The sequence below is a fragment of the Vicugna pacos genome, chromosome 19 (assembly GCF_048564905.1).
Source record: "Vicugna pacos chromosome 19, VicPac4, whole genome shotgun sequence".
NCBI lineage: Eukaryota > Metazoa > Chordata > Mammalia > Artiodactyla > Camelidae > Vicugna > Vicugna pacos.
The window spans coordinates 18374614-18402136 of record NC_133005.1 but is presented as its reverse complement, the minus strand read 5'-3'; the positions used below and the strand labels follow the sequence as shown (position 1 = coordinate 18402136).

The 27523-nt window shown below is 38.7% G+C and overlaps 1 long non-coding RNA gene across 1 annotated transcript; it reads right to left on the bottom strand.

Annotated features, from left to right (window-relative positions):
- On the bottom strand, positions 1–27523 carry LOC140687250 (uncharacterized). The gene is made up of 3 exons (XR_012061431.1): positions 27385–27523; positions 1395–2067; positions 1–76 (listed from the first exon to the last, which is right to left on the bottom strand). It is a non-coding gene; the product is annotated as an uncharacterized lncRNA (long non-coding RNA).

The window sequence follows — 27523 nt, the reverse complement described above, 5'->3', positions numbered from 1 at the left end:
AATATCTGAAGATACGTTGTTGAAGACAATTAAGACAGGGTCGTGAACATTGCATTTTCTTTTCAGAGCTAATTTGCTAAGAAAGAAAAGAAGAAAAACAGAAATTCAAGTGGAAGATATGTTTTCAAGTTAAAACAGTATTTTAAAGCTGATTTAAATATTTTTAAATATGACTGCCAAAATGTCTACTCTGTAAAAATAATTGAGATTATACATAGAGATTCCTTAACGACTGAAAATAGAGTGACTATATGATCCAGCAATTCCACTCTTGGGCATATGTCCAGAAAAAAATGAAAACACTAATTCTAAAAGATACATGCACCCCAATGTTCATAGCAGTAATATCTACAATAGCCAAGACATACAAACAACCAAAATGTCCATCAACAGATGAGTGGATAAAGAAGTTGTGATATATAAATACAATGGAATACTACTCAGCCATAAAAAGGAATAATATAATACCATTTGCAGCAATATGGATGGAACTGGAGCTCATCATACTAAGTGGAGTAAGCCAGAAAGAGAAAGAAAAATACCATATGATATCGCTTATATGTGGAAACAAACAAACAAAAAAGGACACAAATGAACATATTTACAAAACAGAAACAGACTCACAGACATAGAGAACAAACTTATGGTTACCAAGGGGAAAAGGGGATGGAAAGAAATAAATTAGGCATTTGAAATTTGCACCTCTTGGGGAGTGATGGCAATGTTAACTATCTTGATTATGGTGCTGTTTTCATGGGTGTATATATACACCTGCAGCACATGAGGCCAGGTGCTGACAGCCTCTTTTGCTTTCCCAAGGGCTGTACTAAAGCTCAAGCTTATGATCACTCCCTGTCCTGCAGATTTGGGCAGGCTTTCTGCACATGCTCAGTAGCCATCTGCTGAGGTTCACTCTTGCTGCCATTGGGAGCACACAAACGGTGCCACCACAGGTCTGAGTTATATCAGTGAGGCATGCAGAGTGCTAAGGGTGTCTGGGGGCCAGCTAGGAAGATCCATGGATGAGGTGTCCTCAGTGGCTGGTCAGAGGGCTTCCATGACCTGGTTAGTAGGATGTGCGTCCCTCTGGTGCCCTCCAAGAGTCCTGTCTACCTCTCTCCTGGCCTTTTCCCACTTCTCATTCAGGCAGCTCACTAGTCAGTGCTCTGGATGGGGCAAGAGAGAAATGAGCCTCTTTGGCAGCATCCACCATAGCTGGGGAAGCCAGGTACTCAGTCACATGCTCACTTTCCCAGTGTGAGAAAACTTGGGCCAAGAAGATCTCTCTTGGCCCTATGTCGTGGCACCTTGGGGGAGGTGTGATGCAAGTAAAATTAAACATCAAACTGTTTGTTCCTTCTTTTACCCTCTCCAATGCACACAACACAACTCACCCTTTCTTCCTTTCTTCCTTTCTTCCTTCCTTCCTTCCTTTCTTTCTTTCTTTCTTTCTTTCTTTCTTTCTTTCTTTCTTTCTTTCTTTCTTTCTTTCTTCCTTCCTTCCTTCCTTCCTTCCTTCCTTCCTTCCTTCCTTCCTTCCTTCCTTCCTTTCCTCCTTTCTTTCTTTTTTTCATTTTTTGCTTCAACAGTGTGTACTGGAACCTCTCTGCTGGAGACCTGGACTTTCACAAAGGCTCTCTCATTCATCGTCCATGGGTGATTGTCTGAGACAGTGTTCTCCAGAGCTGCTGCTGGTTCACAGACCACTGCAGTGTTCACAGCCAGGATCCAGTCTATATGCAATGCACTGGCTTCTCCCAATACCCTTGGCATACAGTCCCTTGGCATATGGCTACAGTTCCCAGAAAGGCACTTTCAACCGTGGAATGATGCCAAATTGTTGTTGTTGACGGGGGAGATGTGAGTGAGTGACATTTTATTTGACATCTTGTTGATGTTAATCCCAAGAAAAAGGATGTTAATAGATCTGTTTCTCTGTGAGTTGGTAATGGCAGCACCATATCTGTAGGGTTGATACAAAGGTTTCTGCATAGGATTCTTAAGTCGGAGTTCTGAGTTTGATGCTGGAGAAAGGCCACCCAGAGGAGCTACCTATCTCATGTTAGACTATGATGTGAGAAAGAAATTATATTTGTTATAATAACTATTGCAATGTGAGAATTTTTGTTATAGCAAATATCATTAATAACTAAGAAAATAATATTTTTACTTTTATATAACTTTGTATCACTTATATTTCTACCTAGTGAAATAAATTTGAATGAAATACTATACATCAACCAAATTCTTTTAATTTAAAAGTTAAAATCCACTAGGGCATACTTTATTTTTTAAAAGGCAATTTATTTACTTTTTTCTCCATTAGAAGGAGTGAGGTAGGCAACATAACATATTTTATAATGTGCATGACTCTACACATTTTAAATGTCATCATCTCACCTGTGTATTTTAGCTTAAAATATGTTTAAACTTCAAATAATATGTAAAATATCTGAAGCTAAAGAGCTCAGGAATTTCCAAGCTCCTAACCATGTCCCTCTGTCAGATTTGAATAGCTGAAGTGGAATATCAAAATAAAAATTATTCCTCCAACAAGTCTTCCCTCTCCTCATCTCAGATTTTTCAAGTACTTCTCACCTAAATCCAACCAATGTGTAATTCTTCAAACCATCATTTCTAAATAAGCTATCAACTTTTGAAATTTATGTTTAATATGAAAGGAGCTATTAATTATACTATTAAGCCCCTAATAATATCACCATTAAATAAAATAACATATAAGGAGCATACACAGTAAATGACCATCATATCCTTAACTATTATTATTGTCCTTTTCTCAGATGTTTTAAGAATCTGTTTTAGTGAATGCATAGAAAATGAAACCACAGTAGTGTTTATGCTAAAATCACAGAAGAAAATAGTAACAGTATAGGAAAAACCAGCATAACTACCATTAACACTATTTTTAAAAATATATTCTGTGGTTAAATAACCTCAATATTGGCCCCCATTTTCATATGGAAGTTCAAAAGGAAAACCATAGATTTCCTACTTATTTTTCTTTGGCATATTCTGTATTCACAGATGGTACAGATATTTTGGCATCCTAAACTAAAGCATCTCTATTTATGATTTTGTCTTGGAAGACTCTTTTGTGGTTAGACCACATTTTGTATACTTCCGATGATGGACATATGATCTGAGCTTAGCTAAGGCAAGGGGTAGGCCACATGAAACATCACCAAGGCTGCAAGCTCCTGCTGCCAAGAAGTTGGAAAAGACAATTTTATAGGTCATGAAGAAAATTGGGACCCAGATTAACCAACAAAGCATTCAGTGAATAGAAAAATAAGTCTGTGATGCTCATACAGAGCCAATATGGGCCTCAAAGGGAACCTATTTACATGGAGCAGTGGGATAGGAATGTCATGTTTACACTTTTTTAAGCAAGAGGGAAAGAAGAAGGTGAGGGAAGAATTAATTTGCTTTTGGGAGAAATATCATAGTTAAAAAAATAAATTTACAATTTCATTAAATCACCATTTATTTGCATAACATTACCCAAATACTTATTCTTCCCCCTCTTTTGAAGACGTTCTCCTTGTCTTATCCCAAAGACAAGTCCCTTATTGAAATAGCATAAAATATGACATTTTAATTTTTTATTTTCAAATGTTTGAGTTGTAAACTTATAAATGTGTCTGGTAAAAAGTTTTGAGTCCCAAATTGAAATTATCCACAAGGCAAAAAAAAAATCACATCTTATACAGACATAGATACTTTTACAAAATTCACATTGACATGGATATTAGAAGCATTAAGAAATTAACTGATTATGACACAATTTGAAAATAAATCTTGTTTAATCCAAACCCTCTGGAAAGAACCAAATATAAAAAATGACTAGTTAGAGATTTTCACCTTGCTATGTTAGAGTAACTGGAACTAAATTTGTCTTCCCAGTGGAAACAACTAGAATATTGGACAACATATATAAAAGAAAGGTTTTGGACATTGAACAGCTAGCAATACAAGACTGTGATGTAAAATAGAAAGGAAAAAAAAAAAGAGAGAGAGATAAGTCTTAAAATTCACTAGATTTTTGCCTGGAGGCATGTGGCACAGCAAGAGAGGGCCCAAGCTGAGCTGGAAGTTCCCAGTGGGATGAGATGGGGAGAGATGTGGAGGTGGCTTGATTTTGCGGGGCAGGATACTACAGATGATGGAGCTGCTCTGACAAAGAGTCCCAGAAATCAATAGCTAGGGTCTTTTTGAGCCTGTTTCTAAATACTAAGACCCACACAAATGGGGGAAATTTCCTGATGCTGGGCAAATAATTCTCAGGAATATTTAACTTGAACAATTTCAAGACGGTAGACGGGACTGGAAGATATTTATTTAAGTTCTATCCAGCAGGAGTATAGTGTCCTGAAAGCATACATGGGACATTCAGTAAACAGCCTAGAAGAGTACACTTAGTAGTAAAATTAACACAGCATTATGATCAGCAAAAGTGTAGACGTGCCCTAAGAGATCTTACAAAAAAACATGGAAGGATTGAATGGACTTGTAAATTACTTAAATGCCTTTCAAAACAAAGTTCAACATTTCTAAGGTAAACAACAAAATCCAGACTCTCAAAAATGGTATATTCACCATGTCTTCTACCTAATCAAAAATGATGAGACATATAAAAAAGCAGGAAACTACAGCACATAACCAGAGGCAAAATCTGTCAATAAAAATAACAGAAATAAAGGGGATAGTACTAAGACACAAGGGTTTTAAAAGAGCTGTTATAGATAAGCTCGAAGATTTAAAGGAAAACATAAATATCAGGTTGAAAGAAACCAGATTATAAAAACAAACCATGTGGAACTTCTAAAGAGAACAACTGTCATTTTTTTCCCCTTAATCAGGAGATGAGTTTAACAAAAGATTAGACACAGCAGAACAAAAGATAAATGAACTTCAAGACATAGCCTCAGAAGCCATGGAACATGAAACATAAAGTGAACAAGGCTGAAGAATAATGAACAGAACTTCAGTGACCTGTGGACAGTATCAAACAATTATCTATGCACATAATCCTATTGTTGCTGTATAAAATTAAACAGTGGCTTAAAAAAACATTGGTATCTTCAAGTCATAGAAGTCAGAGTTTGGAAATGGGTCTTATGGGCTAAAATCAAGATACTAGCAGAACTCAGTCCTTTTTGGAGTCTAGAAAAGAATCCATTTCTTTGTCTCTTCCAGCTTCTGGAAGCCACCTATATTCTTGGCTTGTGTTCAATCTTCTATTTTCAAAGCATATCACTCCAACTTCTGTTTTTCTTATCACATCATCTTCTCACGCTGATGCTCCTTTCTCCCTCTTACAGGAATCCTTATTAATACATTGGACCTATGCAGATAATCCAGAGTCAAATTTTCATCTTAAAATTCCTAACCTCATCGCAACTGCAAATGTGAGTAAAATGTTATTTATTTACAATGTAATGCAACATTTGCCAGGTTCCAGTAATGAGGGCTTGGACAACTTAATAGAGGCATTATTCAGCTTACTGTAGATAGAAGAGAGAGGGGGCAGGCAGGAAAAAAAAAAGCAGTTGACAATATTCTATATTTGATAAAAGTCATTAACTCACAAATCCAAGAAGCACAAAAAAAAAAAACCAAGATAAACTACATCAAGGAACATCATAATCAAATTTCTAAAAACCAGTGAAGAAGATCTCTTAAAAGCAGGCAGAAGTTAGGGAGAGTAGGGAGGGAGGGAATGCTCATTATGGGGAAGCAAAGATTAGAATTTCCCCAGTCTTTTTGTCAGAAACAATTCAAGCCAGAAAACAAAGGAATCTTTGAACTATTGAAAGAAAAAAAAATGTTTACTAGGCAAAAATATTTTGACCCACTGAAAGTATCTTTTTAATATGAAAATAAAATTAAGTCCTTTCCGACATATAAATGCTGAGAAGTTTATCTTTGTTTGCATTTGGGGTTTTTAATTGTTTGTTTTGCAGCACAACTGCATGATCAGAAATATTCAAGGAAATTCTTCAGGCAGAAGAAAAATTATGGCAGAAACTCAAATCTACTGAAAGAAATAAAGAGATCCAAAAAAAATGGTGAATATGTTTTTTCTTTTTGTTTAAATGTCAGTAGGAGATAATTGATTGAAGCAGGGGTCAGCAAACCATAGCCCACAGGCTATGAGTTCCTGCTTCTTTTTGTAAATGAAGTTTTATTGGCACACAGACACACCTGTTTGTTTCTGTGTTGCCAGGGCTGTTTTCATACCAAAATGGCAGACTTCAGTAGTTTTGATAGAGATATTATGCCTGCACAGCCTCAAATATTTACTATCTGGCCCGTTAGGAAAAAAAAAATGCTGACCCCAGGTTTAAAGAAAAATAATAATAATCCGTTGTGGAACTTACAATATATCTAGGCATAAAATGTATATCAAGTCACAAACAACAGGAAAGGAAAAATGGGAGTATGTTGTCTGTAAGGTTCTTACATTTCATTTGAAGTTGTGTGATGTAATTTGCAGGTAGATTATAAATAAGGATGCATATTATATACCCTAGAAAATCATTAGTCAAAAAATAGAACATAGATGGATAGCAAATAAGCCAATAAATGGAGATAAAATGGAACATTAAACTTACTCACTAAGCTAAAATGAGGCAGGACCAAAGTTCACCCACCCAATTACAAAGCTTCAAATGCATGAAGCAAAAATTGACAGAAACTAAGAAGACACTAAAACTAACCCAAGAATATTAGTGGTTGTCAGAAAAAGTATACAGAAAATGGTAAGAATATTGCAGATATGAACAATATTTGGAACTAGTGTAACTGAATTGATATTTACAGAACACTCCACCCAGCAAGAGAATACACATTTTTTTCAAGTGTAAATGAGACATTAACAAATTTAGACCATATGCTGGGTTAGAGACAAGTCTCAAATTTGAAAGAATTGAAGTCACAGAGTATATTTTTTTATTACTCAGTAAAAGGACAATTTTTAAGCAAAGCTAATAAAACAATGCAACCATTGAAATAAGTTCTAGGTAACAAATACTTCGTTCAATTTGAAGGATTTAGGAGAGAAAAAAATCCCTAAATATTAGGCATTAAAATTAACCTTAACTAACAATCTCTGGTCAGTTAATTAATACATGTTTACAAGATAGGGTGGAAATATTTAATCCATTTTTAAAAACCCAGAATTAGGTAAGGTATTTAAGTTTTCCTTTTATTTTGATCAACTAGTAGAGATGTGTCCTTGGCAAATTGTTTCCTGAGACGGCAAAAAAGACTCAGTCACCAGCCAGCAGCTTCCATTTTAGCCAGATGTGATACAGCCCAAAAGTATTATCACAAAGGCAAACAGAATCCCTGCCACCAATCGCAGTGCAATTATTTTGCAGTGTACAGACATAGCCACAAATACAGTTGGATATTGAGAACCACATTATTCTGTCAGGAGCTATGTCCTCTGGAGAAAGGAAGCCAATCAACAAATTATTCACACGTGTTCTCTCCTCCTCTCTGTCTCTCGATACGTATATGTATGTATATTTGTGTATGTATCTATATATGTATATATACACGTAATGCTGGGGGGGGGTACAGCTCAGTGGCAGAGCGCATGCCTAGCATGCACAAGGTCCTGGGTTCAATCCTCAGTATCTCCATTAAATAAATAAATAAATAAATAAATAAATAAATAAATAAATAAAGCTGTACACATAATGTTTTAGTGCATATACTTATATATGTATTATATATGTATAACTTCACTAGAATAAAGATATTTAGGGAAAATAGAAAAAAAATTAGTTCAAAGAAGTATGTCTTAAGGAGTTTAGAGGAGTTTAATTCAGAGAATACAAAGTCTAGGCAAAGAAAATAAAACCAAGTTCAGTCCTTTTAAAAAGAAATACAAACATTTCACCAGAATAAAAACATCTATGTGAAATATTTAGAGTAAAATTTCTGGTTTAAGTGTCTAAGTAGATGCAAAATATGAGAAGAAGACATTGGGATCCAGGCACAAACAAGACCCTACCAAGACGGCATCGGTTAGAAAACTCAAAGGTCAAAATCAACGCTAATGAAGCACCTCACCCACCTCCTGCCTCCAGGAGTCATCACATCCAAACCTAATAGAAAGAGGTTGTGCCAGCCTTCACAATGACCCTAACCTCTAGGAAATGCTGATGTGGATTCAAGCAAAGTCATTCTTAAGGAAATGTAAACATTTCTCTTGTTCCACTTTCTCTTAACTTGCAGACATTCATGTGAGAGTTGTCCAACTTCCTCTTCAGAGCTGGCACACCTCCACCAGGGAGCCATCTGGGTTGCTCAGCTTTTATAAGAATGATGATCCCCACAACTGTTCAGGTATGTCATTAACCTCATATTCTCCAGAGATGGAGAATATGGGCTGCTTGGTTTCAAGTCTTAGCTCTGCCACTTCCTAGCTGTGTGATCCTAAGCAGGTTGCTTTACCTCTCTGTGCCTCAGTTTGCTTATGGTTTAAATGAGGATTCTGTGAGAGATGTTATAAGGATTAAATTACATTATGTTTGACAAGTTCTCAAAACAGTACCTGGCATGTAATAAACCCTACATAATATTTGTTTAAAACAAACAAACAAAAAAATCAAACATTCAGATAGATTCTCATTTCAGAAATTTCCAGAATGACTTCTGTCTCTTTTCTCCTTTGAAAAAACAATATATTTCAAGATGACCCTTAAAATAGAAATCCTCTAATAATGATGACAGAGATTTATTCTCATGGGAATCATGGCAAAATCATTTCTGAAGACTGTAAAAGGGGGAGGGGAAAAAAGCATGCCTTTTTTCCATTAAAAAAAAAAAAACATGAAGTGAAGGACTTTTCTGCACTTTAACCAGGAAGCCAGATATTACAATTTTAACCAAATGACTTAGCTGTTGTGGCTCTAAGATGATAAAACTAAGAATTTATAGTATTTGCTGTCCTGGTTTACAGACAGAAATAAAAGTTATCTACACACACATTTAAAATATCATCCCCATTACATGATGTTTTTAAGTGAAAATTCTGTAACTTCTTGTATACGTTTTATGTGACTTTTGACACTTTAAATTAATGAAAAGATGTGTCCAGATAACAGACATTTTCAGTTTTCTTTAGGTAATTAACTTGCAATAGAGTAATGTGAAGCCAAATATTTAAGGCAAGTTGAAGTAAAGGGATAGAAGAAAACAAAAATTAAGCCAAACATCCCCATGGGAGTGAGCCATTATATTGGTGGTCATTTCAAGACATGTCAACTAATGGTTATGTAACGAAGAGAGAAGTCCTTTATAAATATCATTTTAGGAATATCTACACTTTGAGGCAATTTTGGAAGTGATTTCTTCCATGCTCTTTCTGAAACACTAACTTTTTAAAGTAGGATTGTTAGGAAAACATTTACTGTTGAGGTTAGTTATCTTGAGTTGGTGTGGAGTACTTAAAATGTGTACGTGAGAACATCCTTTACCACCATCCATGTCTCACCCACAGACGTATAATATTTTGCACTCAGAAGTACATTGTGGAATGTGCTGACCAAGTCTTCCTTCCTTCCTTCCTTCCTTCGGATGCTAATGTCCTTCTGTCTTCCTAGTTGGTTCAGTTCAGAGACAGCATTTTTCTACTTTGTATTGTATTGTGTTTTTTAATCTAAAAGAGGTGATACTTGTATGTGGAATCTAAAAATTTGAGCTTAAAGAAAAAGAGAGTAGATGGTGGTGGTTGACAGGGTCTGCGGGGGGTAGGGGAAGGGGTAGGGAAATAGGGAGATGTTGGTCAGAGTGTACAAACTTCCAGTTATAAAATGAGTAAGTTCTGGGAAGGTAATGTAGATCATGATGACTGTAGTTAATAATACTTATTTATACTTAGAAATGGCTAAGAGAGTGGATCTTAAATGTTCTCAGCACACACACACAATGTGAGCTGTTGGATGTGTTAAGCAAACTTATGTGGTAATCATTTCACAGTACATACTTATATCGAAACGTTATACGCCTTAAATTAACACAGTGTTATATGTCAATTAGATCTCAATAAAGCTGAGGAAAATAAAATTTAAAAGGTGAGATACTTTTCAGGATAACCATAAGGGAGAAAAATTAATTGGATTTCACAGATGTTCAAAAGTGATAAAAACAGACCTCATGCTATATACACTTAGGAGAGTAAAACAAGGGTGCTCATTGTGACTTTCTATGTAGCGGTAAACAGCTGAAAGCAAATGCCATCAAAAGAGGAACGGATAAAGCTATTGTGTTAAAATTCAATACAAAACAATAAAATTCAACGCAATATTATGCAACACTTACATGAAATATCTGTATTTATTTATGGATATACACATATATGATTTATATGCCGCAACATAAAGAACCCTCAAAAATATAATGTTCATTGAAAAATGTAGTTGCAAACTGATACATACGGTATGGTAGCATGTTTGCAAAATTAAAAAGGAAAATTAATATCATGTATTATTTATTAATAAATTATGAATTTATCTAGAAAAATATAAAAACATGGACTAGAAAGATACACAAAAAATTTATTACAGTGGATGCCTCTGTGTAGGGAAAAGTGAAAATTTCATCTTTAATGCCCTAATTCTATTATTTAAGCAATATGAAAGTGACTAAATATTAATATTTGTTAAATCTAAGTGTATTTGTTTCACTATTTGCTGTCATTTTTTATATTTTCTCAACCAGAATTAAAAACAAAAGTAGTCATCCATTTAATGATCTTTTTTCAGTTTTATTGAGGTATAATAGACAAAAATTGTATAGATCTAAAGTATACAACTTAACGTTTTGATGTATGTACACACATTGTAAAATGATCACTGCTATCAGAGCTAATTAACATATACATCACTTTACATCGGGACATTTCATTTCACTTTGTTTTATTTTACTGCATAAATGCAAGTTCAGAATTGTCACTGCTTAGATTTAACAGCCTTAATTTGAAGAACACATATTCGGTTGGACCACAAGTCATGGGAGTAGCAACTCACACTTGTCAGGAAAGACATAATCATTGATTCTGTTATTTCACCAAAAATCACTGAGCACTAGAGGAAGCATTTGTTAACTGGCCACTGTATGAAGGCTTTGCCTCAAAATAAATTTTTTTTATTGTCAAAAATGTGCAACAGTACTTTCCACTTTCAAAAAGAAGAATATGTTTGCATAGTAACACCAGGCTTGATATTACACCAACTTTTGTCTTTAACTGATGGAAATACTATATCTTAGATTTGGCTCTGCCTTTTCATCACCCCTTCTGGTGAACTCTCAGGCAGATATGGTAGCGCCTCATATTTAGCCTCCATTCAGAACTGACACTCCAGCCCACATCCCTTTGATCACAGAAAGTCATGTGACACCAAGACAGTGCAGTGGGGAAGTAGCCATCATATACCAGATAGGAAGTACAAAAAAATTGTGAATAAATACTGTGATGACCACACCAGTATTTATTATATTGGGGGGGGGTGCATCTGTATCTGTTTGGGTACCAGGCAGTGTAGGGTCCAAACATAAGAGGAATTTCACAGCGCACTCTCATGTCTGCATTGTAAGACAGAGGTAACAACACACCATCTGACTTTGGGCAGTTACCTTATTTTTTGGTTGAGACTTCTGTTTCAGACAGGTTTAGTAACTCTCCTAGGTTCCTCAGCTAGTAAATGGCAAATGGTGGATCCGAGCACAAGTTGGCCATCATTAAAAGTCTAAGTTATTGGTACACACATTGGTACACACATCATGTTTTACAGATAGGCCTCCACATTCCTATCTGTAAAACATGATCTCTTGCTGAGCAATCCATTCATCTGTGCACCTAAGAGAGCTGCTAAAGAGCTATTTCCAGACATGGAGATTTGCTTTAGAATCTTTCAAAGTTTTCACTCAGAGTCCTAAATTCAGCTGGGTCTAAGTCTCTTCCCATTGATATAATTACCACCAAGAGGCTTTTAGCAAGATTTGAAAATGTCCTTTGATAAAAAATTTTAGTCAGGTCAAGACACTTAGCCCCTGCCGGTGTGTTGGCTGAACAGTATCATAGTATTTAAGATAGCAGAGAGAAAAAGGATTATATACAACCTAAACAAAAGATGTTTAAGAGAAATATCCTCGGGTAGTAAAAAGAAAGAAGAAAACATTCGTGTGACATGTCACAGCTCTCATAAAGTGTCTTTGGCACACACTAGCATCAAAGAGTACCTAATATAATTCTTATTTAAGAAAAAAGTCAAGAACATAAGAATTTTTTTTAGATAGAAAAAAAAATCAGTTTTCAAAGATGCCAACATGTTTCTCTTCTGGGAATCTCAAGTTCAAGTCTAATCATGTACCTGGCCTTCTTCCTGGAAAAAAAAATTAATTACAATTGGTTTATTGAAATAAGTTAAAAATAAACAAAATAAAGTGAGCTTTGAAAATTCTACTGACAAAATAAACATCACCCAATGGTAATTTTCAGTCAATCACATTCAACTGCCCTCTCTCCTTCCCTACATTACTCCAATTTTGGAAGGACTATTCCTTACTGAATATTTAAACACAGATGAAATAGATACAAGAGATTTTTTAGCATTCTGTTGATAGAAGGCAAAAGAAAGCAACAATAAATATCAAATGTCTTCTATGAGCTAACAATGTGCTAGATACATTGTTTATCTTTCTTTCTTTAATGCTTACTGGACACTCAAGAAGGAAACACAAAATGATGATCAGAGAGTTTAAATAATTTATCCCAGGACTGAATGGAGAAATTAGGATTTGTCAATTTGATTCAATGACAGAGCTTGCTCTCTTTGTTCAATGAAGACACATCCCAAAACCTGAGAAAGCCCCCAAACCCTCAATTTGGGATCCCTGAGATCTGAAAATTATTGCTGCAGAGGACTCACTTTCAGAAAAAAAAATGATGACAAATAGACTGACAAATCCACCAGTATTAACCTGAGTCTTCAAATGCTCTACAAAACCCAGGGCCTTCAGGCCTCTGTGAAGGCTGTTTTTGTTTAGAGACAGGTAGGATAATTACCAAAGATCTTGTGATTCTTTTTTTTGTTTTTAATGTGCACCTGGGTGAATTAATCTTGGCCATTTAGTCTTAGGACTCATATGGGAGAAATAAATGTATTTCATACATTAATCTACACAAATGAGCTGGTCTTATAGCTCTTATTGATACTGCCTGTTTCCTGTCTTCTAAAATTATCAATGAATTTGGATGGAAACATTTTTAAGCACATTACGTCCTTTAAAATCAGAGTTGCAGAGGAGCAGCTTCAAAATGACAGAATAGAATGACGTGGAGCTTACCTCCTCCCACAAGTACATCAGAAATACATCTGCATGTGGAGAAATTCTCACAGAATACCCACTGAACTCTGGCAGAAGATCTTATACAAGCAAAGCTACAAGAAAATCTCAACCTAACTGGGAAGGACCAAAAAAAAAAAAAAAAAAGGAATTAGGACAGGACCTGCGCCCAGGGAGGGAGGGAGTAAGGGGAGGGAGTAGTGAAAGAGAAGAGGTTCTCTCACCCTGAGAAACAGCTTCACCAATGGGGAGATCAGCCAGGACACAGGGAGCTTCAGAGGCTCAAAGGAGAGCATGCTAGCTGTTTTGTAGCAAGCAGAACAGAGGGAAACCAGCATAGAGGGTCCATGCAACCCCCAGCCCAAGATGGCAACCTGCTGGTGAATGCAGAGGCTGGGTGCTGAAGCACAGGCTTCAGAGGATAGATCCAGGGAGACGACTGGGGTTGGCTGCATGGAGACAGCCTGAAGGGGCTGGAGTGTGGTACGGGCTGAAACTGGAGTGTGTGCAAAGAAGCCCAGGTTCACCTTACAAAGCCCATTGTTAGCTGTGTAAAAGATGGGTGAGACCCCATCATAACGGATTCCTTCTCAGCTTACTCACAGCTGGGGCAGCTCTGCTGCTGGGAGCTCTGGAGGGTGCACATGCGCTGGTGCGTTGCCCCCAAGCAGAGGCAGGTCTGAAATCTAAGTGGTTTTGGTGGATTTAAGCCTATGGTGCTTTTGTAAGCTCAACACCTGCAGGTCATCCAAGCAGAATAACTGGTGCATGTTGGTGAGGGGAGGCAGTTCTGGCCTTAACATGCACACAGAGGCAGGGCTGGTGTCTGAGCTGACCCTGTACCCCACAACAGATCCAGATGCATGACTACATGCAGTTAGGGAGGGTCTTGGTTCTTGACTTCAATGGATCTGCCCAGGAGGCTTTGTTAGCACAGCACATGAGGGACACCAGGGCAGACTGCCTGCACTCCCATGGCTGAGGCAGGGCTGAGGGCAGCACCAACAATAGTGTATTTTGTGAGCCTGTACAAGGTGACGGGTGAAACCACAGAGCACACTACCTGGTGGGACATCTCCTGCAATGGAATACTCAGTGGCTCCTCTCCCAGCAGAAGTGTTCCAGTCCCACCACCTCACATCACAGCTCAGAAATGGATCTGGGGGCTTTTACTCCAACAACTGGGGAGCAGACTCAGCCCCCAGCAGGGCTGTGACAATCACAGCAAAGAGTAGGTCCCATTCAACATCCAGTGCAGGCTCTGGTCACCACAACACCAATCACAGCCTCTAACAAGGAGATAACGGCCAGCACACATAGAGGAGAGACATGGCAGCCACTCATTCTAAAAACGGCCCTCACATCAAAAATATTAGATGCTTGCAAGCTACACAGGGATGTTCCCACATAAAAACAGCCCCTCAAGACCACAGCAGATAACTGTTATTCCTAAGTTCATAGATTCAGAGAAATACAAGTAAAATGAAGAAGCAGAGGAACCACATCCAGTTAAAAGAATAAGAGAAATCCCCCAAAAGAACAAACAATAAAGTGGACCTCTCCAGTCTACCAAATCTTGAGTTCAAAAGGAGATAATAAAAATACTAAAAGAATTAAGAGAGGCTATTAATAGAAATGCAGATCACTGTAAAAAGGAACAAGAAACTATAAAAAGGAACCAATTAAAATCAGAAAACATAATTGTCAAGATGAAAGCTGAGCTAAAGGCAATAAATAGCAAATTAAATAATGCAGGAGAATAAATGAGTAATCTGGAAGACAGAATAATAGAAATCACCCAATCAGAACAGCAGACAGGAAAACAAATGAAAAAAAGAATAAATAAAAGTAATATGAGAGACCTATGGAATAATAGAATGCTTGCCATCTATCCATAATATGAGTCCCAGAAGGAAAAGAAAATGGAGATCAAAAACATATTTGAAGAAATTATGGCTGAAAACTTTCCAAATCTGAAGAAGGAAACAGATATCCAGGTACGGAAAGCACAGAGGGTCCCAAACAAGATGAACCCGAACAGATCTACACCTCGGCATATTATAATTAAAATGGCAAAAGTTAAAGAGAAGTTTCTAAAGGCTGCAAGAGAAAAACAAAGAGTTAGTTATAAGGTAACCCTCATAAGGCTATCAGCTGATTTCTCTACAGAAGCATTGCAGAAAGGAGTGGCAAGATACATTCAAAGCACTGAAAGACAAAAACCTGCAACCTAGGACACTCTGCCCAGCAAGATTATCATTTAGAATAGAAGGAGAGAGAAAGAATTTCTCAGACAAGTAAAAACTAAAAGAATACAACAATACTAAACCTATTCCAAGATAAACATAGAAAGGTCTTCTCTAAATAGGAAAGAAACAGGAATCCACAGGAAAGAGAAAAATCACAATTGGAAATGCAATGATAACTACAATGAACAGCAAAAGAATAAACATGAAGATGTAAAAGAAGACATCAGAATTATAAAATATCAGGGAGGAGAGTAAGAAAATGTAGATTTTTTTCTTAATTTTTTTATAATGTCTTTAAGCTTATCTGACTACCAGTCTAAAGCAAGTAGACATAGTAACGGGTTAACATACTTGAAAAAAAGGGTAACTACACATCAAAAACATACAATAGAGTCACAAAAACCAAAAAGAAGAGAATTCAAGCAGAATACAAAAGAAAATTGTCAAACCACAAAAGGAAAATAAAATCAGTGTTGTATATGTTTGTTAATCCATGAGAGAGACCGGCTGTGCTCTACACCTCAGCAAGGCTCCAGTCTCAACATGAATTGATGCAGGACCCATCCTGGGGGTGTTCTATCCTATCATTTACTACAGCATCAAGTTTAGGTACAGATGATGGCAGGATGCACCTGTTATAAAGCTGCATGAAATTCAGCATCCTATCTCATCAGGTCTCAGATCTTCATTGCATTTGAAGCAATGATTTAATGATGATTATTTTTAAAAAAAAAGGAGAGGAAGAAATAGACTGGGAAGGAGCAAGAAAGCAGACACTTAGCAAGAACAACACAGAATGTTCAAACTGGAGTGATCTGAGGGGTGAGTCCAACTCTTCAGTTATTTTATACTTATGGACTCTGTGGACCAAAAGGATTAAATGATTCATCATGATTACACAGCCCACTACAGCAAACTCAATAATACAGGATGAAAAGAGGACATTTTCTCTTGAATCTGTGCTACCAGAATGGGTCATTCAAACTACCATCACATATTAAGCCGATATGCTGAAAGTTAGAAGGAGTACAGCTCCATACGGATGTGTCATATTTGTCTTAAGCCAATTTTATGTGATATAGATACAGATAGATGGATACATTATAAATCAAGTACAATTATAGACCTGCTTTGCCTTAGCTTCTAATACATTTTCCATTTTATTGCCATCAAAAAATCAGCTAAAAGCTGGTTCTAAAGGCTGGGGCTAGAAGATACACTTCCAATATATCATCTTCATGCATATATCTGTGCCTACACTGTAACAGCTAGATAATGAACTCAGCATGAACCGTTAACTGCAGTATCTGCATGTGGTTTCTATAGCATTGTGGTTTGAGGGTAGTCAGACTTCTTACATAGTATCTCATGGACCCAGCGGTGAATCTGACCATCAGACAAGGCTGAGTCTTCCATGAGTCACCATTAGAAGTGAGTTGCAGTTTTACAACTTTATGTTTTCAGTAGTACAACATCACTTCTGCTGTACTCTATAGATTGAATCAATGAGAACTCACCCAGGTTCACTGGAAGGGGGCAAGCAGTTTACCTCTAAATGAGAAGAATGTAAAAGAATGAAATGCAGATCAAAACTACAATGAGGTATCACCTCACTCCAGTCAGAATGGCCATCATTCAAAAGTCCACAAATGATAAATGCTGGAGAGGGTGTGGGGAAAAGGGAACCTTCCTACACAGTTGGTGGGAATGTAGTTTAGTGCAGCCAGTATGGAAAACAGTATGGAGATTCCTCAAAACACTAAAAATAGACTTATCATATGATTCAACAATCCCACTTCTGGGCATATATTTGACAGGAACCTTAATTCAAAAAGATTCAGGCACCCCAATGTTCATAGAAGCACTATTTACAATAACCAAGACATGGATAGAACCTAAATGTTCATTGATGGATGACTAGATAAAGAAGCTGTGGTATATTTATACAATGGAATACTACTCAGCAATAAAAAATAATAAAAGAATGCCATTTGCAGCAACATGGATGGATTTGGGGAATGTCATTCTAAGTGAAGTAAGCCAGAAAGAGAAAGAAAAATACCAAATGATATCACTTATATGTGGAATCTAAAAAAAAAAAGACAAATGAACTTATTTATAAAACAGAAATAGACTCACAGGCATAGAAAACAAACTTATGGTTACCAGGGTGGGGAAGAATATGGGAAGGGATAAATTGGGCATTCAAGATTTGCAGATATTAACTAGTATATATATATAAAAAAAACAAGTTCATACTGTATAGCACAGGGAATTATATTCAGTATTTTGTAGTGACTCATGGTGAAAAAGAATATGAAAATGAATATATGTATGTTCATGTATGACTGAAGCATTATGCTGTACACCAGAAATTGACACAGCATTGTCAACTGACTATACTTCAATAAAAAAGTATATACCAAAAAAAATTGTAAAATAAGTTAAAAAAAATGCCTAGCCATGAAACAAATTCCTAGGCACAGAGAAAAACCAAGTAAATAAACAGAACACAATCCAAATAAGAATGCAAGGACTGGGTGGGAAATGACAGACTGGGAGTTAGAGATTTGTAGATACTGACAGGTTTATATAGAATAGATAAACAAATTTACACTGTATAGCACAGGGAAATATATATACAAGATCTTGTAGTAGCTCACAGTGAAAAAGAAGATGAAAATGAATATATGTATATTCATGTATGACTGAAAATTGTGCTGTACACCAGAAATTGACACAACATTGTAAACTGACTATAACTCAATAATAAAAAAGAATATGAAAAAAATAAGAATGCAAGGATTCAGAAACAATGCCAGAAAACAGTACAAATGATTTACACCATCATGTTCTCTGAATTACCGCCAAGTGAGTAGCACAAACCATCAATGTTTCACAAGGTCTAGAGGGATAAATCATTGAGGAGAGGTAAATGTGTCTTCCAAAACACATTTCCCAGTTTTCCTTAAGCCAAAGCGCAGAATTGTAAGGGAATCCTTTATGGCCCTTGAACTTTAAAGGAGCTTGTCACATACAAGCTAGGTACACACCTAAGTGAATTCTGTATCCTTGGAGGCTAGCCCTTCTGTTTATCTAACACGTGTGCCATCTTATCTTCAGGGCCAGTCTTCTGTGCTGATAGGTTGACTTCCGTCCTTGATATGAGGTTACCTCCTATTTCTCCAGGTGTGCCAGAGAGGAGCCCAGAAGCCTCCGTTATTCAAACATAGAGCTCTCTTGGCTTCCTCTGGCTCAACCTCTACACTCTTGACATTGGTTCTTTCTTGTTCTTCCCTCCTCTCCTTCCTTCTCTCCTTCAATCAACTTCTGCTTTGCTTGCAGACCTTTCAGTTTTTGGCTAATTTTGTGTTCTTAGCCTCAAATTCCAGTGGAAGCTCTCAGCCTAAAGCAGCTATTGCACTTTTCGTAGGATGTGGTGAGTCCAGCAGTCTTCAGTTACCACTTGTAGACCTCCAGACCTTCCTGCGGTGAGGGGAGGAGGAGCTTGGCCCTTCTCTGCCGGGGACAGATGACTAAAGCAGAGCACATGACCCAAATTAGCAAAGGAAGGAGAAGGGACACATGGAAAGAATTTCCTTCAAACAAATAAAAGTTTTTTTGGACTTCTCTTTTATGATTCAACTTGTCTGTTCAGCTAGAAGCTGGAGTCATGGAAAAGGGAGAAATGGCTGGTGAGTGGATAACACTTAAAAACTGAGAATAATCACCTTTGTGTGAAGATATAAATTCAATGCATATTTAGGAGATGTTCACATAGATCTGCCGTGTAACTATATACAATTAAACCATCCTTGGGCTCCCTGTTCCATTTGGGTTTCTATTTTGGTTAACACAAAAGCACTCATGACCGCAAGGCTTTTATTTTATGTGCAAACAGAAGGCTCTGGTGAGTGTTCATTTGTTCTCTGTTTAACAGCCGCACAGAAATGTAGCAATAAGCTTTGCTAGGAAGCAACCTTCCCATCCATTACACACCGAGGAAAAACTTCGAGATCCTAAAACCGCACTGACCGCGACAAGTGAATTAGGAGAGGGCGATGGCTCCCATTAAAAGATTCCTCTCAGCTTAATACTTGATAGACCTCAATTGTTGGGAATAACTGTGAACTGAATTCTTGAAAAAAGAGATAGTGTTTGCAAAGAAATGGGACAAATTTCAATCTCCACTCAGTTCTTCAGAAACACCCCCTTCTTCACACAGTATGAAGTGAGAGTCACGTATGTAAATGCTAACTCTTTACAACTGAAGCCCTCTGCTCCTGCTGCAAAAGCAGTCCAGTTCAATTCCTATGTCTTAAGACTTGGCCCAGTGTCAAGGGTATAATTCCCAGGGACCCCTCTATTTATGAGACCAGGTGAAATAGAAGAAAAATAGGGCTACTGCCTTCAACTCCTTAGCCTTGTCTTTGAATATACTTTGTTCACTTTTTCACGTTTTTTGCTTTTATCTCACTTTCTCTTCAAGGTAACAACCACACTTATTTAAATGTTCATTTCTTTCGAGTAAACATTTCCTTGAATAAGAGCCATCTGTTTCTTTGAACCTGAGGATGCTCAATGTTTTATGTCTCCTCTTCACCGCTAGGCAGAGTATCAGAAAACCCATGTGTTGCACCTTGGCAGAAATAGTCAGTTCTTTTGCGTGGTGGTGAACAAGGACACAAGTAGCTGAAGAAATCAGATGTGCAGCAACCACGCCTCCAATTAAATTCAGCAGCAAAGAAGAGATCCAGCCAAATCTGGAGAGAGAACGACAAACGCCAAGAAGAAAATTATCTCAGGAGGGGGTTTTCATAACACATAAATTCAGGCGAGTTTATCACAGCTGAAGATGTTACTCTATTTGACGTTGCTCTACTGGTCCCCAAGGACAAAGCAGCTTCAAATTCTGAGTGTCCTGAAAGCACGTGGTCCTCTCCTGCCCTGATTTTCCTCTAAGGTCTTGGTGGGCAAAGTATGGTTTGTGGACTGGAAGCAGCAGCATCACCTGGCTGGAAATGCCTCACTCCAGACAAATTATTCAGCGAGGTTTCCAGAAGATTCCATAATCGGTGTGCACATTATGGTTGGCAAAGCTCTGGCCTATGAGGGTCCCTCCGGCTCTGCTGTCTCGAGGTAGAGTGTTAGAAATTTTCCCTCTCCTGCTGATTCGAGAAAGGGTCTGCTCACCTGTGAACTGGAACAAAAAGCGTTATGTAACCCAAGGCCCCTGTGAATAGTCACTTTGGAAAATCCCAAACTGTGAGTAGGATTAGTCCAGAAGCTGTGGTTACCAGGCAGGTCAAGGGCCCAAACCACCTCAGAAAGACTCTAAAAACACACTTTGTGTCACAGTTTCAAAATAAAGCTAGTAATATTTTAATCTCCTCACCGCAAGGGCCTGTCTAATATAGCTCGTCAGGAGGCCAGTAACTAAGAGAAAAGAATCTGGATTTTCCCTGTCCTATCAGCATTTTAATATCAAAAAAAATTGTATCAAAACTGGTCACAAATGAGAACCGTTGAAACAGTTCCCATGGCAGGCCTGCCCCCAGCACTAATGGTAATTCGAGAACATTCTATGGGCTTTAATGTTGGGTTTTCCAGATTGTTCACTTGATGATATCACCAGAGGCTGTGAAACTCCTTTTAAAAATTGCCATGTTTATGGGAAAAATAAACAGAGCTGAAAATGATCCCACTCTAATGAACTGAAGATTTTTAAACCCTGCCTTCAGGTTTCTAAGACGCCACTGTTTCCCTGTGCCTTGGAGTAGAGAAGATCAAAACTCTTCTCTGGAAATGGCTCCTATTTTACCTATGACAGTTTTATATTAAGAAGATGACGATTGAGGCAAGGCCTGATCTAGTGATAACGCCCAACGTAAAGAAAGGACTCTCAGTCGACGGTGCAGGGAGGGGGACATTGGCTAAGGTGGTTCCCATAAGCAGCACCAGAAACAAGGAGGAATGGCGCCAGGGCCTCGTCACACACGTCTACCCCGTTTGTAGCTCATCTTTGGGGTTGACTCACACTGGGAGCACAGGTTTCCCCACTATCCGAGCAGAGTGGTCCCATGAAGCCTTTGCAAGCCCAAGTGCAGTAAAGTGAAGAAGCAGTTACCTTAGGACACAGCTTGCTAAGGGATGCACAAAATAAATGGAGATAAAACACAGATGCTCACAGACTCGGCTGAAAACTCTGGCCATAACTACTATATATAAGATAGATAAAAATTAAATTTCTTCTGTGTAGCACAGGGAACTATATTCAATATCTTGTAGTAACCTATAATGAAAAAGAATATGAAAATGAATAGATGTATGTATATGTATGACTGAAGCATTATGCTGTGCACCAGAAACTGACACGTTGTAACTGACTATACTTCAGTTTAAAAACAAAAAAAACAAAAAAACCCTGGCGGCTTGATGCTGAGATGCTGACAGCAGTTCCTGGGAAGGAGCTTAGGGTGCCCTTCTCGCTGCAGGGGTGCCCACTGTCTCTCTGAGGGCTTGCTGCAAAACATTATCTTTGCTTTTCATCTTTTTCCATAAAAGCAAAAATCTTCCTTGGATTCCTCTTGGTTAGCAAAAACAAGCACTAAGGTAGATCTTTCATGAACATGAAGTGGTGTGAAGCGAACTTTTGAAAAGCAGGGGTACCTGTAGCCATGTGGGGCTGACCTGGGGTCCTCACTGTATTTTGCAGGAGGGATTATGGTGGTGCCCAGCCTGAGGCTGCTCCCCACTTCAGGTGAGAATGATTTTTGGAGCACAAGTCAAGCCAGGGGTTTTATAATCAGTGGTTTGAGTTTCTGAATCCACTCTCCAAAACAACCAGCTCATTTGCTTTCTGATGCAGTTTCTTGTTTCTGAGTTTGGCCCATTGGACTTCCACTCCACCTAAGATGACCGGCCAGTTACACTGAACACTGAATGTCTCGTGTCCCAAGAACCCCTCAGTCTCGGGCAAGCTGAGCCTGCTGGTCACCTTATTGACACCTTTCCTGCCAATCCCTGTCTGCCCAAACCTGTCTCTCACTCCTACTAACAAGCACATACGCTCTCCCCATCTGCCCGGACGTCCACGCTGTGTGAGCTCTTCTCTCTCTCTGCCTCCACATTTTTTTTCATTTCCATTTTGTTTGCTAAACCTTTCTCTGTCCCTAAGGACAGAGGGTGAGCAGGGTACAGAGAGAGAAAAGCTGCAAACATTTAAGGATTTTATGCAAACTCTACCAATTAGGCAGGAATAAGGTAATGCCTGGGGTAAGGTAAAGGTCTTAAAGGAAGAGCTCACGTGTGCTCTCTCCAGTCACAGTGGGATATTTTGCAATTTTGCACTGGATGAGATTTGAAGCACTTCGGTGGGGAGAGGGTTGTGGGGTCGGGGAGAAGATATAAGTACGGTTTTTAAATACCTGGGCTGAGAGATGTTAATCCTTGTTCTCACTTCCTCTCCAGGTAGGGGAAGAGACGTAGGTATTTATACAAAATTTAGAGAAAAGGATTTGGAGCTGTAGGAAACTTCAGTGATTTGCAAATTTGCTGATGGCCATTAAGCAAATGTGACAGATTTTAGGATTTTAGAATTACTAGTTTTATTTAGAAGAGGACAGAGTGTACATCAACTATATTTCAATTTTAAAATAATCAAAAAATAAATATTTAAAAAAAAGAAGATAGGACAGAGGCTATGAACAGCTATGCACGTGGAAAGTGTTTGGTAAACTGTCAAACAGGTGAATCACTTCCTTTAGGCTAAATGCCACAGGAGAGATTAATGTGCAGACAAGCTGATGGAATGAAGGGCTGGGTATTGTGAGAGCCACGTCTGCGTGGGCAGGTTGGGGTAGAGTGGCCTGGGGATGTCGCCCTCAGAAGTGCGGACACTTTCTGGACAGAGGGCTAGTGAGTTTAGAGCGGCATCCTGGGTAGGAAGCCTCTGGAACAATCGTGAATGTGAATTGACAGCATGCTTCCATGCAGGTAAAGGGAAAGAGTACTAAACCCAGCATCTTTCAGTTTATAGATTTCTTGAGAAGGTGTAAGGAAGGACAGACGATTGATGTGAATCTGTTAGAGTTGACAAGTAAAATGCATCCGTGGCAAAGCATTCAACACGACACTCTTTTTCGTAATTAACTTTATGACAAGAAAGATATTTATGAAAATGTTACAAATCAGGTGTGGCCATTATGAGCTAAAACCCAAATGAGACATAAAACACATCTCAAAGCCCAAATGAGATATGCCAAAGAGGAACAGCAGAAATTTCTCCCTGGCTCCCTGAGATAGAAGAGAGATCAGTATGGTCCAGCTGGTGTTGGAAAAAAAAAATATCATCCCATTAAATGTTGTAAGCAAGTCCTCAATCATTATTTTTGTCTGTTTCTTTTTTGTATATATATTTTTTTATTGATGTAGAGTCAGTTCACAATGTTGTGTCAATTTCTGGTGTATAGGAATCTAAAAAAAGAAAACTTAGGCAAAACATTCTCTGACATAAATCTTAGCAATGTTCTCCTAGGGCAGTCTACCCAGGCAATAGAAATAAAAGCAAAAATAAACAAATGGGACCTAATGAAACGTATGAGCTTTTGCACAGCAAAGGAAACCATAAGCAAAACAAAAAGACAACCTACAGAATGGGAGAAAATATTTGTAAAAGATGAGGCTGATAAGGGCTTAATTTCCAGAATATATAAACAGCTCAGACAACTTAACAATGAAAAAAAACAAACAAACAACCCAATCTAAAAATGGACAGAAGACTTACACAAGCAATTCCTCAGTAATTTTTGTATGAACTATCATAGAAAAATAATAATGATGATAAAACATTTCTTATTATCTGCCAAGACCTGTGCCAATGGTCTTAAATGCATTGTTTGACTTACTCTTCCCAGCGTTTATAGAAAAAGGTGCCATTTTTAAAGTAAAGACATTTAGAAAAATACAAGTTAATAACTGAGAGACAAGGATTAGCTTGTCTGAGACTGACCCCTGCAGCCTGGCCTCCCCTAAAAGCAGTTTTCCTTCTGAAATGTTCTGTGGGAAACCTGCTATGGTCAGGGTTTTAGTCATCAATGCCGAGTAACGTCAAGGCTTGGACCCCAATCCTCCCTCCTCCCACCCTCAGTCTTGCCAAGGGAGGGGCCCCCGCGTTACCCCCAAGAACACCCACGTGGCTAACCATGGCATTAACGTGCCGTGTAATCCAGCCGCAATGACAGGTCTTGGAATCCAGCTTCCTGAGTGTGTCAGAGCGGGGGCTTGTGCCCCCTTCCACCCCATATCACAAGACCTGGCAGGAGGAAGCTGGCACTCACGTTTCTGCCATTCAGTTTACCATCACATCCTGGCCCTTGGTCACACCAGGACCTAATCATGTAGGATCCCAAGCTCCGCAGCCCAAGGGTCGGAATCCGTCCTGCAAAGTCAGAAGTCAGTTCCTGCCAAATCATAGGTCACTGCCCCGGACTAAATGAGGGCCCAGGGGACACGTATGTCTGCTGCTGACGCTGGAGCTGAGGGTTTCCACACTGAGTGAGCTGCCCTTTCTGGCCTGTGTGCTCAGCCCTTGCACTTGTTGGAGCTAAATTCATTTCCCCAAGGATCCACCTTCGGTAACACCAGCCCCAAGAAATAAACATTTCAAAAGAATGGTGGCCAAGTGATTAGTGAATGTAATCCAGATGGTTGTTAGCAATGCGTTAATAACAAATGTATCTGTAAGTTGGTGTCATTTACGTGAACCTCTGTGGGCAGCCTGGGATATTTCTGTATTTGACAAGTGGAATCTGTGGCTTAAATTTCCAAAAACTATCAAGAAATGCAATTGCGTGTAGTTGAAGGCTAAGATAATTTATACTTTTAAAAACATGATCAGACCCAAAAATTTCAATTTAATGCCACAGTTATAGATGGGGAGCCCTCTGCTGGGTGTCAGAATTGCTGAGTGTGGGTAAGTAACAAGGGGACAGAAATGACTTCATAAAGCTTATAATCTAGTGACGGTGCCCAGATGATAAACATATGGTTCCAATCCAAGAAGAGCAGGTGAAAATATCAAGGGGTCTTTACTTCAGGTTATGAACTTAGACTGTGAACAATATTACATCTTTATTTTTGATAACTTTAACTGAAAATTAAGCTTTTCCTAGCATAATGATTGCAGGCAATAAACCACACCAGCATTAGTACATTCTGTCATCACAGAATAGAAATTCTATATTTTCGTTATCACATCACAATTACTGAAGAGATCTCAGAATAGCCTTTGTGTTTATCTTCAAAATGACAGAGGTTATTAGACTCATCGCTGCATTTTGTCATTTCAAACATTAATAAAGAAGCACATCCATCAAAATTCATTTTCTCTAATGTTTTGACAGATGTATTTCAAAAGAACTGGTCTCCCTTGCTTATATATTTTATTTTATTTATGTACTGAAAGCATTGTTCTGCAAAGGGGTCTGCGGTGGCAAAAGGGCGAAAACCCTTCTCTGGTCTCTGAGAGAAGTGTGTGGGGCCTGGGGACCCAGGGATTTGATTTGCTGGTGCAGGCGGGGCTGAGAGTGATGCGGGAGGTCGGCTTCTGTCTGGGGGAAGTGGATGGTGTTCCAGGCAGAGGGAACAGCACACGCAGCACTGCAGCAACACGCAGTGGGAGAGACAGATGCTCTGAATCTCTGAGCTCGGCAGGAGAGGAAGAGAGCGAAGTGATTAAGACAGACAACAGGGGACAGGAACTCCTGGAGAAGCAGGCAGAAGCATCTGAGTTTCATCCTAAGGGGACTGGGTGGTAAACAAAGGTTTTCAAGCAAAGTTTTGAAAATTATTCATTCTGCATTTAAAAGACCTTTTCCCCAAATAACTTCTCTTTCTCGATCTTCCTTCTTGAATATTTGAAATGATCCTGTGGCATGGAGTCATCTATTTCCTTACATTATACACAGACGGGCAAAGACAGTGTCGCATTTTGTGGGACTTCTTCTCTATATTGGTCTAATGTTGGTACAATCTTATATACAAATCTCTATTTAAATGTGACATGAAGGGATATCACCTTGCCCTGTCATGTCACAGCTGCTTCTGTGTCCTTGGTCTGGCATGCTATCTCCTCCCCGTCTCCTTCCCATGATGGGGGAGTTCCTGAGACCCGTGGTGACACCATCCAAGACATTGTATTGTCCCCTGGATGGTGTGGAAGGTCTTGTGACACTTTCTCAGTATCTATGGGCCACTACTGTTCCCTGACTGGGTTCATTTTGTCAGACATACAACAAGCAAAAACATTAAGATGTCAAGGTTTACAGCAGAGAGAAAGGCAGCCAAGAGAGGAAACAGGGGAACAGGTCTCAAATCTGCCTCCCCGAAGGCAAGGGGGACATGAAGAGTAAAGCAGCAGGGCGGCCTGAGGCAAAGGGAACTTGGGAAAAGGTGCGGTGATGGTCATTCTGTGGGGACCTAACTAGGCAATGGGCCTGGCACACTGTGAGGGTGGTGTTCAGGCCTCTGATGTCACAAGGGCATCAGGTGGACGTTCACGCATGCCCGTTGGATGGATCTGTGGTCCTGTCCGGTCTTAAACAGCTCAGCTTGAATGAGAACAGCTAACTCCGAGTTCCTGGAAAATAGCTCAGGCAAACATCTTACTGTTTAGGCTATAAGCTGCTTGGAGGACACGCAAGTCTTAAAACAACCCTGATTAGTGAAGGCAAGTGAAATGGATTTAACTCACGGTTTCACCACGGCAGCGGGTTCTCCATCTACTTCTTCACCGTGATAGTTACTACTTGTGACCCTGCTGGTCACTCTCACTCTCGCTGGTCTTCATCCGGGGATGATGTCCCTTCCTGTTAAGTTCGGTCCTCCTTGGC